General features: G+C 42.3%; 1 protein-coding gene across 1 annotated transcript in view; it reads right to left on the bottom strand.

Moving 5' to 3' along the window:
• MIDEAS (mitotic deacetylase associated SANT domain protein) overlaps window positions 1-15,179 on the bottom strand; it is a 104,992-nt gene extending 89,813 nt beyond the window's left edge. Inside the window, exons 1-2 of the mRNA XM_087819281.1 lie at window positions 14,620-15,179; window positions 6,293-6,403 (exon numbers count right to left, since the gene is read on the bottom strand). The gene's annotated coding sequence lies outside the window, so the exon portion shown is untranslated. The remainder of the gene's footprint in view (window positions 1-6,292; window positions 6,404-14,619) is intronic.
• Between the last annotated feature and the right edge of the window lie 98 nt (window positions 15,180-15,277).

Genomic DNA, 15,277 nt, shown 5'->3' with positions numbered 1-15,277 from the left:
GAATGTTCTTGGCAGCATTGTTCATAATAGGCTCAAACTGGAAATAACCCTATCCATCTAGAATAGAATAGGAAAATGCATTGTAGCATATGTATTCATGCAGTGGAACACAATATGGCAATAAAAATGAGTGACCTACAACTACAGTCATATGCTTGAATCTCACAAACATAATGCTGAGGGAAAAAGTGTTGACAGCAGAAGAATGTATTCAGTGAGAATCCATACTGAGCAAGTTCAAAGATAGGTGGTAAAATTATAAAGAATAAGAAGGAAATTAATACCATGAATGTCAGGATAATAGTAGTTAATAGTAATGGGCATGGAGGGGATTGTGATTACTCAGGGGATACGCAGGGGACTTCTTGATTGCTGATAATTACTACTTTATCTGGGTGTTGGTTCCAAAGAGGGTTGATTTGCAATTATTTGCTAAGCTGTCCAAACATGTTTTATGCATTTTTATGCCTGTATGTTTTATCTCACTCTTCTGCAAAACTGAAAGGAGGGAAGAAAGGAACAGAGGGATAGACCAACCGCTCAAACCAGATTGCATTCCTTTGTTGATTTTTTTACTGAATTTATTAGGATGATATTGGTTAATAAAATTATATAGGCTTTGGAGATCTCATTTTTTTGTATAGCTAATCCAGACCGGGCTCTAGGAGACCCAAAGAGAAATGGTCAGGTTTGAGACAGGTGGCAAAAGGCTCTGTGCATAGCACCTGTGGATATTCAACTGCCAGTTTTCCGAAGTAATTGAACCAAATTGTTCTCTCACCAGCAGTGTAGAAGAGTTTCCATTGCTTTACATCTTCACTATTACTTGATATTGTCAGATTTTTAAATCTTTGCTTCTTTTGCAAGATGTGTAAAGGTATCTCGTTATTGTTTTAAGTTGCATTATTCAAGTAATTAATGAAGTTGAGCATCTTTTTTTGTTGTTATTGCTAATCCCCTTTTCCATTGATTTTTTTAGAGTGGAAGGAAAGGAGGGAGGGAGGAGAGGGAGAGAGATACATCGATGTGAGAGAGACACATCGATTGGCTGGCTACCCTATGGGGCCAGAAATCGAACCTGCAACCCAGATACATGCCCTTCACCAGGAATCAAACCCGTAACCCTTTGGTGCACGGGCCAACACTCAAACCACTGAGCAACACCAGCCAGGGCAAAGTTGAGCATCTTTTTAATGTATTTTTTTGTCTTTTGTGAAATGCCTTTTCAAGTCTTCTGCCCATTTTTTTCTAATGGGTTTTTGTAGTATTGATTTATTGCAATATGTATTTATTTTGGATATTAGAGCTTTGTTAGTTGAAAATATATTTTCCCATTCCATGATGTGTTGCCTGTGTTTTTCTAGATGGATGGCACTAATGTAGCAAGGGCTTTCTGCCTCTGAATTCCTTGGCTTACCTTTGTGTGCCTCAGGGAATTTGCTCAATCTTCCAGGGCTGCCTTTCTCATGCATCTTGGAGCTGCCGGCCCCACAACCCCAGCAGCCTTGCTGTCCCCTCCAGAGGCAAGCTGCCCAGGAAGTAAGTGAGCTACTGTGAGAATGACAATGTGAGCTCTGTGCAGATAGAGCCTGTTTTGGGTTTTCTTCTCTCCTACTCTCCTCCATTAGCAGAGAAAATAGAGTTTTGGCTCTGTCTCACTGCATAACTTTTACTTTATATATTGGTGTAGAAAAGAGTAAAATGGGAAAGGATTTAGAGGTCAGCCAGTTTCTGAAGCCCTTTGTACTAGCCTGAATTTCAGTGTCTGGACAATGGGAAGTGCTTCTTGAGAACTGGGAACTTGTCTGTGCCAGGGCAGAAAGAGAAGTTCACATCTCCCCAAGGGGCAATGGGCCACACTACTTGCATCAGCATTTGAAGCCAACATTAAGAAAGTTATTGCCTGGCCGGGAGTGGCTTGGTGGTTGAGCATTGACCTAGGATCCAGGAGATGGAGGTTCGATTCCTGGTCAGGGCACATGCCTGGGCTGTAGGCTCGATCCCCAGTTGGGCGTGTGCAGGAGGCAGCCGATCCATGACTCTCTCATCATTGATGTTTCAACTTTCTTTCTCCCCCTCCCTTCCTCTCTCTGAAATCAATAAAAGTATATTAAATTAAAAAAAAAAAAAGGAGGTTACTAATGGGCTTGGAGGTCATTAGCAACCCTCCCTGTAATACCTATCTAAAAACTAGGGACTGGCTTCCAGGGGAAGTGAGAGGTAATTGAGTACTATTATTCTACCCTAATTTTCTTTGCAAGGAGGTCTGGCTCTGGTGAGAAGGGTGCGGTGGATCCCAAGTTTAGGATCAATTTAAATAATTAAATTTCACATGCAACAGGGACAACATTTTGAAATATAATTAGTCTCTCCTCCCCCCCACCTTACCCCCTTCTCTAATCCCTATTTCTTGAGCACAACTCTTGGTTTGTGTGACATGGAAACTGCATGTGCAGACTGAGAAGTGGGGGTTAGTGGGAGGCAGCGCACTGCAAGCTGGAGCCTTTGGAGAACTAAAGATTTAAGCAACTGCATTAAAGGTGGAACTTTGAGGCTGAAGAGCTTGCTGTGTCAGGTAATGCAACTCTTTCCTCAAATGACCTCGTGAGAGATATGCAGGAAAGGCTTTGTTACTTTCAAGAAGGCTGTCTGGAGTCAAACAAGTTTCTTTTGACCAGCATGCAGGCCCTGAGGCAGGAAACGGAGGCTCAGCTGTATCTGGGTCATACTCATGTGCTTCTCTTTATCTGCACCAGTGGAATGCTATACACAAACAACCCTTATTCTCCTGCTGTGACGGCACAGGATGTAAAATTACTAAAAACCTGGGACTCTTGGGACCCCCTGGACTTCCCACAGGCACAATCAGAAACGGCCCCAGCTCTGAGACCTGCAGCTGCTCTGGCGGTGCCCACACTGAACCAGCGATTAGACACTGTATCTCCCCTGTAGTTGTTTCTGAAACCTTAGAGTGGATCTTCACATTGAACCTGATCAGATTCAGTCCATTGTTCCATTCAGTGAAGACCAGTTTAGGTTGGGTTTTCTCAGAAGCCAAGCATAAAATAAGGATTTGCATGCAAGTCATTTACTTGGGAATCATCCCGGGAAGCAAGGAAGCACAGCAGGAGCGAGGGAACTGGTCCCCGCTGCTGCCCCAGCAATGAGGTGAGCCAGGAGGTCAGCAAGGAAGGGTGCGAGCACAGCGACACCTACAGCCCTAAATCAACCTCCAGAGCACCCAGGCTGCCACCTGCCTCACCTCTGCCTTCCAAATCTCCCGTGACAATGCAGAGTACAATCTAACGTGTGCAATACAGGGAGGGAATGCTGCAAAACATAGCTCCAGCTCCACAATGCTCCCTATGAATGTACAGAGAGTACCCGATTCTCAGTCCACAGTCTGTCGAGCAGAACAGCACTTTGTTCGTTTTCTGTATCAATTGAGTTTCTGCCTCTGAGCCCCATTTGACAGACAGACGGAATGTTTAACGTCTGTCATTCCTGGGGTTTCCCACTTTGGGATGAGGTGAAGATTCCATCATCTTACCCAGTTCCAGGTGGGAGGTGCCCTGCTGTCCCTGCGTCATCCGTGACCATTCAACATTAACACTCCTGTCCTTTCCCAGGAGTCCCTTCAGATCTGGTGGCATCTTTGTTTCCATGTCCCACTTGGGACATGGGCTTATTTGCAAGGCTGAGGGGCCCCAGTGCCCTTCCTCTCTGGGGTTTTGCCGCCTCCTTGCAGCCCTGCCAGGAAACCAAGACTGAAGGGAGTCTGTTTCCTTCAACTTTCTTAAGGACATTCCACTGTAAAACTCTTGGACATGTTCCTTCACTCTTTCTTCTACTTCAGCCACAAACCTACGTTGTCCTAAGGGCTTGGTAATCAACAAACAAAAGACTACCATCTGCCCTTTCATATACCTTTTTTTTTAAAATCCTCACCTCATGATATGTTTTGATTGATTTTAGAGAGAGAAGAAGGGAGAGAAAGAGAGAGACAGAAACATTGATCAGTTGCCTCCCGGATGTGTCCCAACTGGGATCAAACCTGTAACCCTGGTATGTGCCCTGACCGGAAATCAAACCTGTGACTCTTGGTGCATGGGACAACACTCCAACCAACTAAGCCACCCAGCCAGGGCTCATATACTTTTTCTGAGGCAATAAAGCATAATGGGAAAGAGAATATACAGGGAGGGGGAAAAACCATAAATTAATCTTTTAAAATACTATCCATGCACATGGAGCTGTGAAGGCTCTTCCTCTGTGTCTGGGGGAAGACACTAAGTGGTCCTAGCAGCTGCAGCTGGAAGTCAGCATCCCACTCAGCTGTGACCATCCTCTGCCTTGCCCTCTGCCCAGGATGTTTATCACCTTCTCCTGGTTGTGCTAAAGCAATGAGCTGGGGAGAGAGTGGCATCAGTGTGAGGCCTCCAATCAAGAGACCCCTGGATACCCTGAAGGACTGAGAGACACATGCTGTTGAGGAAATTGTGCATTGTGTTGCCTGTAGCACTATTGCTGGTTTCTGTGGGTCTGGCAAGCCTTCCTGCCTTAGTGACCACCCCCCTCAGGGATCACTTTGGTTTATATTCGCCCAGCAAAGAAAATACAGCTTCAACTCAGGGCTTGGCAGAGTTAAGATCCACTGAAGAAAAACACGCGCAGATTATAAGTGATAGAGGAATAGAAAAAAGAGATGAATTAAAGGGGAAAAAACATCCCAATGGATCTCATAAGCATGGCCACCTAGATACCTGACCCACACAAGCTGACCCCTGGGAAACACCAAAATAGCTGGATTTAAGACAAGTCTAGGCAGAACTTTGGGTGTAAACTAAAACTGTAGAATTAAAGCTGGGCCTGAGAGGCCTCCAGGAAAAAAGCAACAAGCTTCCAGATGTCCCAGTGATGCTGACGTGCAATGAACTGGGCCTTTTTCTATTCTTTACAGTCAGAGGTGATGCACTTTTTGCACATACGTACATGGTATGTGGAGACTGTGTGTGCATGGGCATCTAAGGCGGGGACCTCAGCAACTGTAGCACTGCATGAACCGCAGAGAACAGGGAACAGTGTTGGATGACTACGTCACCTATTGAAATGTCTGTCACCTAGCCCTGGCCCATGTGGCTCAGATGTTTAGAGAGTCGGCTGGTGCACTGAAGCGTCTTGGGTTCAATTCCTGGTTCAACATGTACCTGGGTTGCAGGTTCAATCCCCAGCCCCTGCCGGGGCCAGTGCGGGAGGCAATCAATCAATGTGTCTCTCTTACATCAATGTTTCCCTCTCTCCCTCTCTCTCTCCCCTCCCCTTTCTCCCTCCCTTCCACTTTCTTTAAAAATCAATGGCAAAAACATCCTCGGGTAAGGATTAACAACAACAAAAAAGAAATGTTTGTCACTTAAAGAGTTACTTAATAAGTTTCTTCTGGCTGAGAATGAAATATAAAATTCTTAATAACTTACTCAAAACAGTATGACTTCTAACACATGAAAATGCTTGCGTCTTTATCATCTATGTTCATCCATCCACTTTTACTATGCATCTGTTACTGAGCTGTTTCTCGGGATGATATTCGGCAGTCTGCTGCTTAGCAATCCTTTCCAACTAGTTTCTGAAAATAGTGTCGTAAGTGAATGTTCTCCCTGAGAGTCATTTCACACTGTTGCCAAGGATTTGGTTGCACATCGTGTTTTAGACTAGTTGCACTTGACACCCCTTTCAGTGTATTTTCATTCCTGATTTAATTATACATACCCCTTCCCCTGCTCTTCCCTAGTACCTCCTCCACCTCCCACATGCCCAGCACATCGACTTAGTGATGTGTGCTGTCAGAAGATATTATTGTAATGCTGGTTCATAGGAGTTTGTGTTCAGATTGATGAAATGGTGAAATCAACTAAAGGAGGTATATTTATAACAATGTTTATTAATGATATCAGACAAAAATGGGCGATGGCTACAATTGTGAGTGGATAACTGATTAAAAACCCAAGTGTGCTGTTCACGTGAATATGAGTGAGCATCTCCTGTGATGGTCTTTCCTCCTTGTGGATAATTATAGGCATCATTCTGAAGAGAAACACACCTGAGTGGTAACTTAAATACAATCTATTTTTACTTCCATATCATCTCTATATCTCTACAACTTTGTATGAAACGATCTCTTGCCATAATAAACACTGGGACAGGATGTTGATTGCATCACCACTGAGTCTGGTTGTGTTGAGAATGCATCCTGAGGTGTGGGTTGGCAGCTCTTAAACCACCAGTGCTTGCTCACCATTTCTTCAGTGGCCGACAAGGCGAGGAGTAGGTGTGGCCGGGTGTTAGGAAGTCCTCTCTGGAGCATCAGAGGGTTCAAGGGAGAAGCCTCACAGGACTGGTAGAGCACCTGGGGGAGAAATGAGCACTTAAAAGAAGTGTTTGAGGCTATATGATGCTGGGTCTCAACTTCTGGCTTTTCACAGATTGAACATGGAAATAGAAAAGGAAAACGGGAAAATGCAAACAATAGCATTTCGGGTTGTGCCTACGGCACATGCCTTTTCTCCAAAGGTCTCTCCTCTAAGCAATAATTCAGAGGAACTTCTGTTTTAAGATTCTTGTGAAATGACAAGATCAGAAGTGAGGGTGTTATTACTGCAGTAACGTATGCTTTGTTTTTCCACTGCTGAAGGAGAAAACTTTCTGGGGAGTGAAAGTCAACGCTCAATTTAACAATAGCGCTGCATACTAATTCATGTTGAAATGTAAAATCAATCTAGTTAAGAAAACATCCAGATTAAATGAAATGGGCCATAATAATGGTATGGGCTCATCTTATGAGGAGTACAGATTCTTTTCTACATGTTAATTAAGGTTCTCAGTACCTCCGGTGGTAAATATCAAGGTAGTCACTTCATAGATAAGAAAATTAAGACTCTCTGTAACAGGTCCAGAGATAAATGAGAAGCCACAGAGAGGATGCAGATGCTGAATTACCAGTTTCAGCTCCTATTCTCAACTGCTTATCTAATGCTCAGACTCTGACCACAGAGCTTACAGGTTTGACTGAGATAAAGCAGAAACTTGAACTGAAAAAAAGAGTCCCTGCTCTTTCCTTTACATCGTAAATACATATTGCACAATTTATGTATGTCAAAGACTGTGTTAGCCACTGGGGCTCTAAAACCAAATAAGGTATCATCTATAGGGTCAAGATGTTCAAGTCTAACAAGGAGAGAAACGCAAATAATTGTTAAATGGGACAACAATGTACTTATACAGAATAGAGAGGCAACAAATGCATTTGTTTCTGGTAGTAACAAAATAAATGTCAAAAAACTGTAGTGTCGTTTTGCCCAGTTATTGCAATCATCATTTACCATGCCACTGAAATGCTTTCACCAAAATCACCAATGAGTTCCCTGTGGTTAAATAATTTGAAGGACAGGAAAAATAATTTTTCTTCTACTCTTCTGAGTTCTTAGCTGAGGCTCTGTAACAAAAGACAGATTAACCAGAGGAAAACAAACAGAAGTTTATGAACAAGTATACCTTCTGTATACATGGGAGATATCCAGGAAAACTGGGTAACTCCTGGAGGTGGCTTTGAATTCAGGATTAAATACCGCCTTCATAGGGAAAGGAGAGGGGGAATGTAGGCCTCTTAGAGGAGAGCAAATTATTTTTAGGAAAGAGGGATGGGCCCTTAAAAGAACAGATGGGAGGTGCTTTGGCCGGGTGGCTCAGTTGGTTGGAATATAGTCCTGTACACCAAAAGGTTGCTGGTTTGATTCCCAGTCAGGACACATACCTAGGTTGTGGGTTTGATCCCCAATGGGGGCCTGCATGGGAGGCAACCAATTGATGTTTCTCTCTCACATTGATGTTTCTCTCTCTCCCCTCCCCTTCTCTAAAGTCAGTAAAACATATCTTTGGGTAAGGATTTTTTTAAAAAGATTAAAAAAAAAAAAAGAATAGATGGAAGGTATGATAGTTTGCAACAAAATTTGTCTCCTCTCCTGTGATGAGTCAATCTTTCCTGGTTGATGAAACTCCTGGGGAAGGAATTTATGACAAGTGAGTTCCTTTTGGAGTATCTGTTTTTAGGTACACAAGGAAGTTCAGAGAAATCCTTTCCCTGTATTTACTGTTTTTCAAGTGCTTACAGCACAAAATAATCAACATACCCAGCATATTTGGGAGTTACATGTCCTGAACTCCTACAGTCATTTTGGGGTGGCATTTTCTGCTATCCTTTAGATCCCAATTCGGTTCTCACTTCCTTGGCCTTTCTGCAGACTGGACACTGGTTGGACACTGTTGATTTTGCTCTTGTTTTTGAGGCACTCTCTCTTCCCTTGACCTTCCTAACATTCTGCTATCTTGTTTTCCTTCCACCTCTCAGGTTATTTTCTCTCTGCTCCTTGTAGACTCTTTTTGCTCTATCCATTCTCTTCAGGGCTCTACCTTGGGCTTTCTCCCCATATTTCTCTCTGTTCTTCTTTCTAAGCAACCTCATCTTGTTCCACAAATCCTGACTCTTCAATCTGTATGTCTAATTCAGCTGTCAGTCTTGGACTCCAGATAGACTCATATACCTCTGCCTGCATCTTTTATCAAGTCCTCCTTTTTTTTTTTTTTAAATCCTCACCAGAGGTTATTTTTTCCATTGCTTTTCAGAGAGAGTGGAAGGGGGGGGCATTGATGGGAGAGAGACACATTGATTGGTTGCCTTCCACAGGTGCCCACATGGGGGCACAGGAATCGAGCCTACAACTCCTGGGATCGAACCCAGTACCCTTCAGGCCAAGGGCCAACACTCTAGCCACTGAACCAAACCCTTTTGATTTTAACTCTTAAACATCCTGTAGTCTGTATTTTCTCTCCATTCCCACTACCATTACTTTCATTTAGGTGACCATTATTTTTTGCTTAGCCTCTCTGCCTCTAGTCCCACCCACTTAAAATTCATTCTCCTAATTCCAGCCAGGGTGACCTCTTTGACATCAAATATGATAAGGTCCAAATCTTTGAAATGAAACAACAAATTTTTAATAGTTCCTCCATTGTTCTTAGGATAAAACTGAAATTTCTTACCATAGCTAACAAGGCTCCACGTGACGTGGTGGTCCCTTTTCCCTTCTTTCATCTCACCCCTTTCCGCTCTCCATACTAAACTGCAGTCACCTGAGCATGCTTTGCTTCCTATTCCCTCCAGACTTTAATTATATAATGTTCCCACAGTCTACATCTCATTCGATTCCTCCATCTCCTCTCTTGGCCTAATTTGGCCCAAGGTCTTTCTGATTTCAGCTTAGATATCACTTCCTCCAGGAGGTCTTTTTAGACACCAAGTCACGGGTAGGTTTTCCTCCTTTGTGCTCCCATAACATCCTGTGCTTCCCCTACTGACATTCTGGCAATGAACTATTATAACTGCCCGATTACTCATCTTGGCCTCTTCTAGACTGAGCTTGGTGAAGGGAGGGTGTGTGCTGGTCTTGTTCACCACTGTATACCACAGTGCCTGCATATAATGGCAATAAATAACTATTTGCTCAATAGGTCAATGAATGAAGCATTTATTGCCAATCTCATTCCTTTTGGTACTTACATCCTGCATATATTGTTACTTCTCTGTCTTCCCAACTGGACTGTAAACTTCCCTGGCTCAGGAATTCTCACTTACATATGATATACCACTAGCACTTACTATGGTGTTAAGCACACGAAGGCATCCACTGCTTGTTTATTAATTTGACAAGTATATATAGTGTGTTTACAATGTTAAAGGTAAATGTGGTGTTTGGGAGGAGGGAGGTTGGAGAGGACGAAGCTGAAAAATGGGTCTGATTTAAACACCTTAAGTACTTCAATTTTTTATATCATGTAGCGGGTGTAGAGATGGCCTTAATTATAGAAAAAACCTTATATATTATTCTCTTAGTTATCTTTCCAGTTGCTAAGGGAGCAAAGAACCAAGGTTTAAAAATAGATTTTAAAGAAGAGTACTTAAGATGGAGGAGTAAGAGAAAAAGAGCACAAGAGGAATAATAGGACTTTATAGTCCCAAGGGGCCAGGTCTATAGCCAGGGAGGAGCTGCCTCCTGTATTGTGCAATATATGTGGTTTGGCAGAAATGAGATGAAGCTGCACTCTTCCCTTCTGTTAAAGACTAATTATTGTTTTTAAAAATATATCATTATTTATTTCCTTGGGAGGGAGAGAGAGAAATAGAAACATCAATGATAAGAGTCATTGATGGGCTGCCTCCTGCATGTCCCCTCCTGGGGGTCAAGCCCTCAACCCGGGCTTCTGCTCTGACTGGGAATCGAACCTTGATCTCCTGGATCCTAGGAGCTATGCTGGCCAGGAAAGCTAATTATTTTTAAAAGTAAAATTATGATTTATACAAATACAAACTTAGCATGTGTCCAAGATTTTATTTTAACTCATTAATGAATGAGGGAACTAGTAAGATATTACAACTGATTCAAAAGATAATCTGAAGAAGTAGACACATATATAGACAATCAGCAGTGCTGAAATTCATTTGATTAATAGACGAAACGCTGGTTTCTTGGGTGAGAGAGAGATCAATTGTACTCCAAGAACAATTTGCATTTGTATTTCTATGGACAAGAATCATTTGCACTGCTATCAGTTTTTTGCAGCTCACAGAGTTGTAAAATAGCTCAAAGACAGTGAAAGGTAGAGATAATCTGCTAGACTGGGCACCCAGTAACCTTTAGTGCCCAGTTTGAAGTCTTTCACAATTTTTCTTGACACTAATGGATCCCTCAACTTGTCTTCCAACATAAGGATTCACTATATGAAGGCTTAGTGTTTCTTTGAAAAAGCTTAAGAAAAATAAAGGGTTTTTGAAGATTATATTAACCATACAAAGTCTCTGAGCTCCTCAGATAAGACCATGGAGTGGAATAAAAATCTCAGTTGTGTTTTTTTTTCTTTATTCTGTAAAGATGTCAGATGTCCTCTTTTTTTCCTCCGTTGACCCTTTTTCCCTCAAACCTCCCCCCCAACCCCACCCCAGGCCTTCACCACACTATTGCCTGTGTCCATGGCTTATGCATATATGCATAAAAGTTCTTTGGTTAATCTCTTCCCACCCATCTATCCCCAAAATCTTAGTTCTTGATAGATGCTTGTGTGCACCAAAAGTCAATGGGATCCTTTTCTTTGAAATGTAACTTTTGTCCTCTATAAAATAATATATCTGGTATTTAATGTTTTTCTTAATCATGAAATATTTTATAAATACAAAAAGATTATAGAATAACATAAGAAACACCCAGCCCTGGCCAGGAAGCTCAGTTGATTAGAGCACCATCCCGATACACCAAGGTGGCTGGTTTGATCCCCAGTCAGAGCACATGCAAGAATCAGCCAATGAGTGCATCACTAAGTGGAACAACAAACCAATGTTTCTCTCTCTGCCTTCTTCTCTCTCTAAGTTCAATAGGAAGGAAGGAAGGAAGGAAGGAAGGAAGGAAGGAAGGAAGGAAGGGAGGAAGGAAGGAAGGGAGGGAGGGAGGGAGGGAGGGGGGGAGGGGGGAGGGGGGAGGGGGGGAGGGAGGGAGGGGGGAGGGGGGAGGGGGGAGGGGGGAGGGGAGGGGGAGGGGAGGGGGGAGGGGAGGGGGGAGGGGAGGGGGGAGGGGAGGGAGCATCCAGATACTGACCACTCAGTTTAAGATATGCAATTGGATTTGTCTCTCCTCCCTGATCTCATTTCATTCCCTCCAGAAGTAACCATTCTCAATATGGGTTGGGAGTTCATCATTCCCTTACGTATTTTTATGCTTTTACAATGTAAGTTGTATGCATAAACAACATACAATATTGTTTTGCATGCTTTTAAATTTGGCATAAATGGAATCATACTGTTGTTTCCTTCTGTAACTTGCCTTTTCTGTTCAACATTCTGTTTTTGATTTTTTAGATCTAGTATTATTTTTGTTAGAAACGATGGCTTAGAAACAAGTACTTGGTAGGTAACAATAATGGGAACTAGTCATAACTTTGACCCATTACTCATTTTTTAAAAACTCCTGGTCATATGTCCATAGAAACAGTCCATGAACAGGACAGAGGTGATCAACTGATGCAATATGTTAAAGAATTTGAAAAAAATGTTCTAGGAAAGGTAGCTTTATTCACCACTACTTAAATAAATGGTACCTTAATTTACTACTATTTTAAAAACTAACCAAGTTATTTTGTCTTGAGTAGGTCATATAGCTTTTCTCTTTTTCTTCCTCTGAACCAGCGATTTTCAACCTTTGTGCCACGGCACACTGGTGTGCTGCAAGAATTTTTAAAACATGCAATACCTATTTATTTAGTCAGGGCACTGACCTCTTTTCCTTTAGATTGTCAAAGAAAAAAATGACAACAGCCAACACAATAGCTGTCCAGTGTGAATGAATCAAAATTATACTTTTTTTTTTTTTTTTGGTCAGGTTGGCAAAATATATATATTTTTGGTGTTCCACAGAATTATAGTAATTTGTTTATGTGTACCATGAGATTAAAAAAAGGTTGAAAATCGCTGCTCTGTACAATGAAGGAGTTGAGTTAGATCACGGTTCCCTAGATATTTTATTTATTTTATTTTAAATTTTATTTTAGTCCATGCCTCTTTTGGTGCACACAAAAATCTCAAGTCCTTCTCTAAGATTATTTGGAATTTAAAAATGTACTAAACAGACTTCCAGTTATGGGCAAGTGAGGAGACTGGCAAATATACTCCCCTAAAAACCAACTATAAAGCTGGACAAAATTAACATAAACTATCATTTTGTGCTCTGGAAATTGACCAAGGCATACAACAACTTGAGAAGCATTTCTGCTTGAAGAACTGCTGAACTTTGGGTAAGAACAGTGGGAATCTGCAGTGCTCTGGCCTGGGGCTACTCCTATTCCCCCAACCACCCCAGCTCAATATGGGGAGGTTCTGCTAGGGCAGGGCAGGCCATGAGGACTGGCAGCTTTTCTGCTGTGGCTGAACAGAGATACTTTATCTGGAGCAATGGGCAATGCCCACATGGGCCCAGAGGAATTGTCAGTGGAGGTGATATTCTCCATGCAGGTGAGCAGGAGGAGGCCAACAGCTGGCTTCTACTAGTCTGTGGCTGCAGCTGTGGTTGGGGCAGGCATACTCCTGGCTGAAGCAGCAAAATGGACCAAGCTATTCACACATGCTGACCCTGGGGTTGCACATATGTGCATAGTAGACTAAAAAAAGGCCATATACAAAATAAAACTTGAGGCATACTTGAAGACAGCCTGAATTTTGCATGTGTTGCCTTCCACATACACAGGTCTATCAACAGGAAGAAAGACTTACTGGTTTAAGGTGTTTGGGCATACTTGATATTTATTGCAAAGCAAGATGGTTCTTTCTTGGCCTAAAAGCCCTTGTACTCTTGGTTGAAATCAGTTTAAGAGAAAATTCAAACAGATTTCTTTTCTTCTTTAACAAAGAAGGTGTTAGGGTGCACACAGAGAGCACAGGACTTGAACATACAGTTGATCCTTGAACAATGAGGGTTTGAACTGCACTGGCTCACTTACAGGCATATTTTTTTCAATTGACCTACACAGTTCAAACACACATTGTTCAACTGTAAGCAAAACCCCTCCATTCTGTGTGTTATTGGTATAGATTGATGAATTTCTATTTTTATGATGTTTATAAATCATTATCATAATTATTTTGGTGCTCAAGTTGTCCCAGAGTTAGCCAGTAGGATCCCTTTCAAGCTGGCTTCTGTGTCCCTGTGATATGTCTCTTTTTTTTTTCTTTTTTTTTAACTTCCTTAATTTCTAGCAAAAAAGATGTTCCAGGCTCACCTGGAATCAATGATTTCTCCAAGGAGCCCTAATTCTCTCTTAGCAAGCATTATCAGCTATCCATTACTGCAAACCAACTACCCCAAAATTTAGCAGCTTAAAACAACAAATGATTATCTCACACAGTTTCTTCTGAGGTTCAGGAATTTGGGAGAGGTTTAACTGGGTAGTTCTGAATAAGTTTCTCTCCTCTCCTGAGGTCACAATTAAAATACCAATTTCCTGATTTTTTTGGAATGGGAACTCATTTTGGGAAGAAAAATCACACTTGATACAAGAAGTTCTCAGGCCCTAGAAGACAGTCAAAACTAATTTAATATTGCAGTTTTTGTTCTACTTTGAAAGATTGTTTAAGATCAAGTTCTGAAACAAAAAACAACAAAAGATCAAGTTCTAGACTACCTTTATTTTATGCTATTACTTTTATTGTGTTTGAGCATTTTCTTTTTCATCAGGTGATTCAAGTTATTGCACCAAAAGGTTATTGAAGGTCTACTTGTACAAGACCGATAAAAGACATAAGCTCTGGCCTATAGGAATTTGCAAAGTAGTATAATCCTACCCCTTTCCTGAAACTTTCTCAAAGAAGTAAAATTCTCAGAGGGGAAGCTACTAGGAGCTCCAACTTGTGTAATGAATCTTATCCCTTTGCTCACCATTCTAGTCATCTTTCAGCTACTGAATACCACGAGTTGTGCCGCGCTATTAGCTCTAACATGAATACAACGTAAAAAGCAATTTTTTTTTTACCTGCCTAATCAGCATAGTCTGTCATAGGGTCCCTGGGGTTCCAAAGCTGTCCTAGGAATAAGCCTTGCTGAACCCACTTCAGCACAAAACGAAGCAATGAATAATTAGTGAAATTGAGAAATCGGCCCACACAGGGTAAATCCATCTTTGAGGAATTTGGGATTCTTCCAGAAAGAAAAGACAGCCCTGCTTGAGGGAAACGGAAAAGGTCCGCGGGCTAGCAGTCTCGCAGAGCCGGTTTTATTCCCAGCACTGCCCCCAACCAGCTGAAAGGTGGGCGGCCCAAGCACATCAGCTCTCGGAGTCTTTCCCAATCCATAAAGGGAGGGGCAGGCTTGACTGCCCCTCTCGCTGCAATCTTCCAGTCTGAGGCGCATGGAGAAGTCCATAAAACGAGTAAAATTTCTTCAAGGACTGCTAGAAGTGAACTCATTGGTCAAGGTTAAACGACTTGTTCTTTGAGGACAAACAGTAGGGGCGGCCATAGCACACCAGTCCTGGTACTTTATTAAGGCACTTCGCCGAGACGCGTGACTACCGTGCAGAGCTCGGCACCATTCCCGCCTCTGGCTGTCCTTGGGAAGACCTCGGGCGACGAGCACAGACGTCTAGGCGCCTGCGTACTGCGGCCCGAGGGACGAAGTCGCGCAGCGAACCC

The sequence above is a fragment of the Miniopterus natalensis genome, chromosome 1 (assembly GCF_054644295.1).
Source record: "Miniopterus natalensis isolate mMinNat1 chromosome 1, mMinNat1.hap1, whole genome shotgun sequence".
Classification (NCBI taxonomy): Eukaryota; Metazoa; Chordata; class Mammalia; order Chiroptera; family Miniopteridae; genus Miniopterus; species Miniopterus natalensis.
The sequence above is the reverse complement of the archived record's forward strand: the minus strand, read 5'-3'. Positions and strand labels throughout refer to the sequence as shown.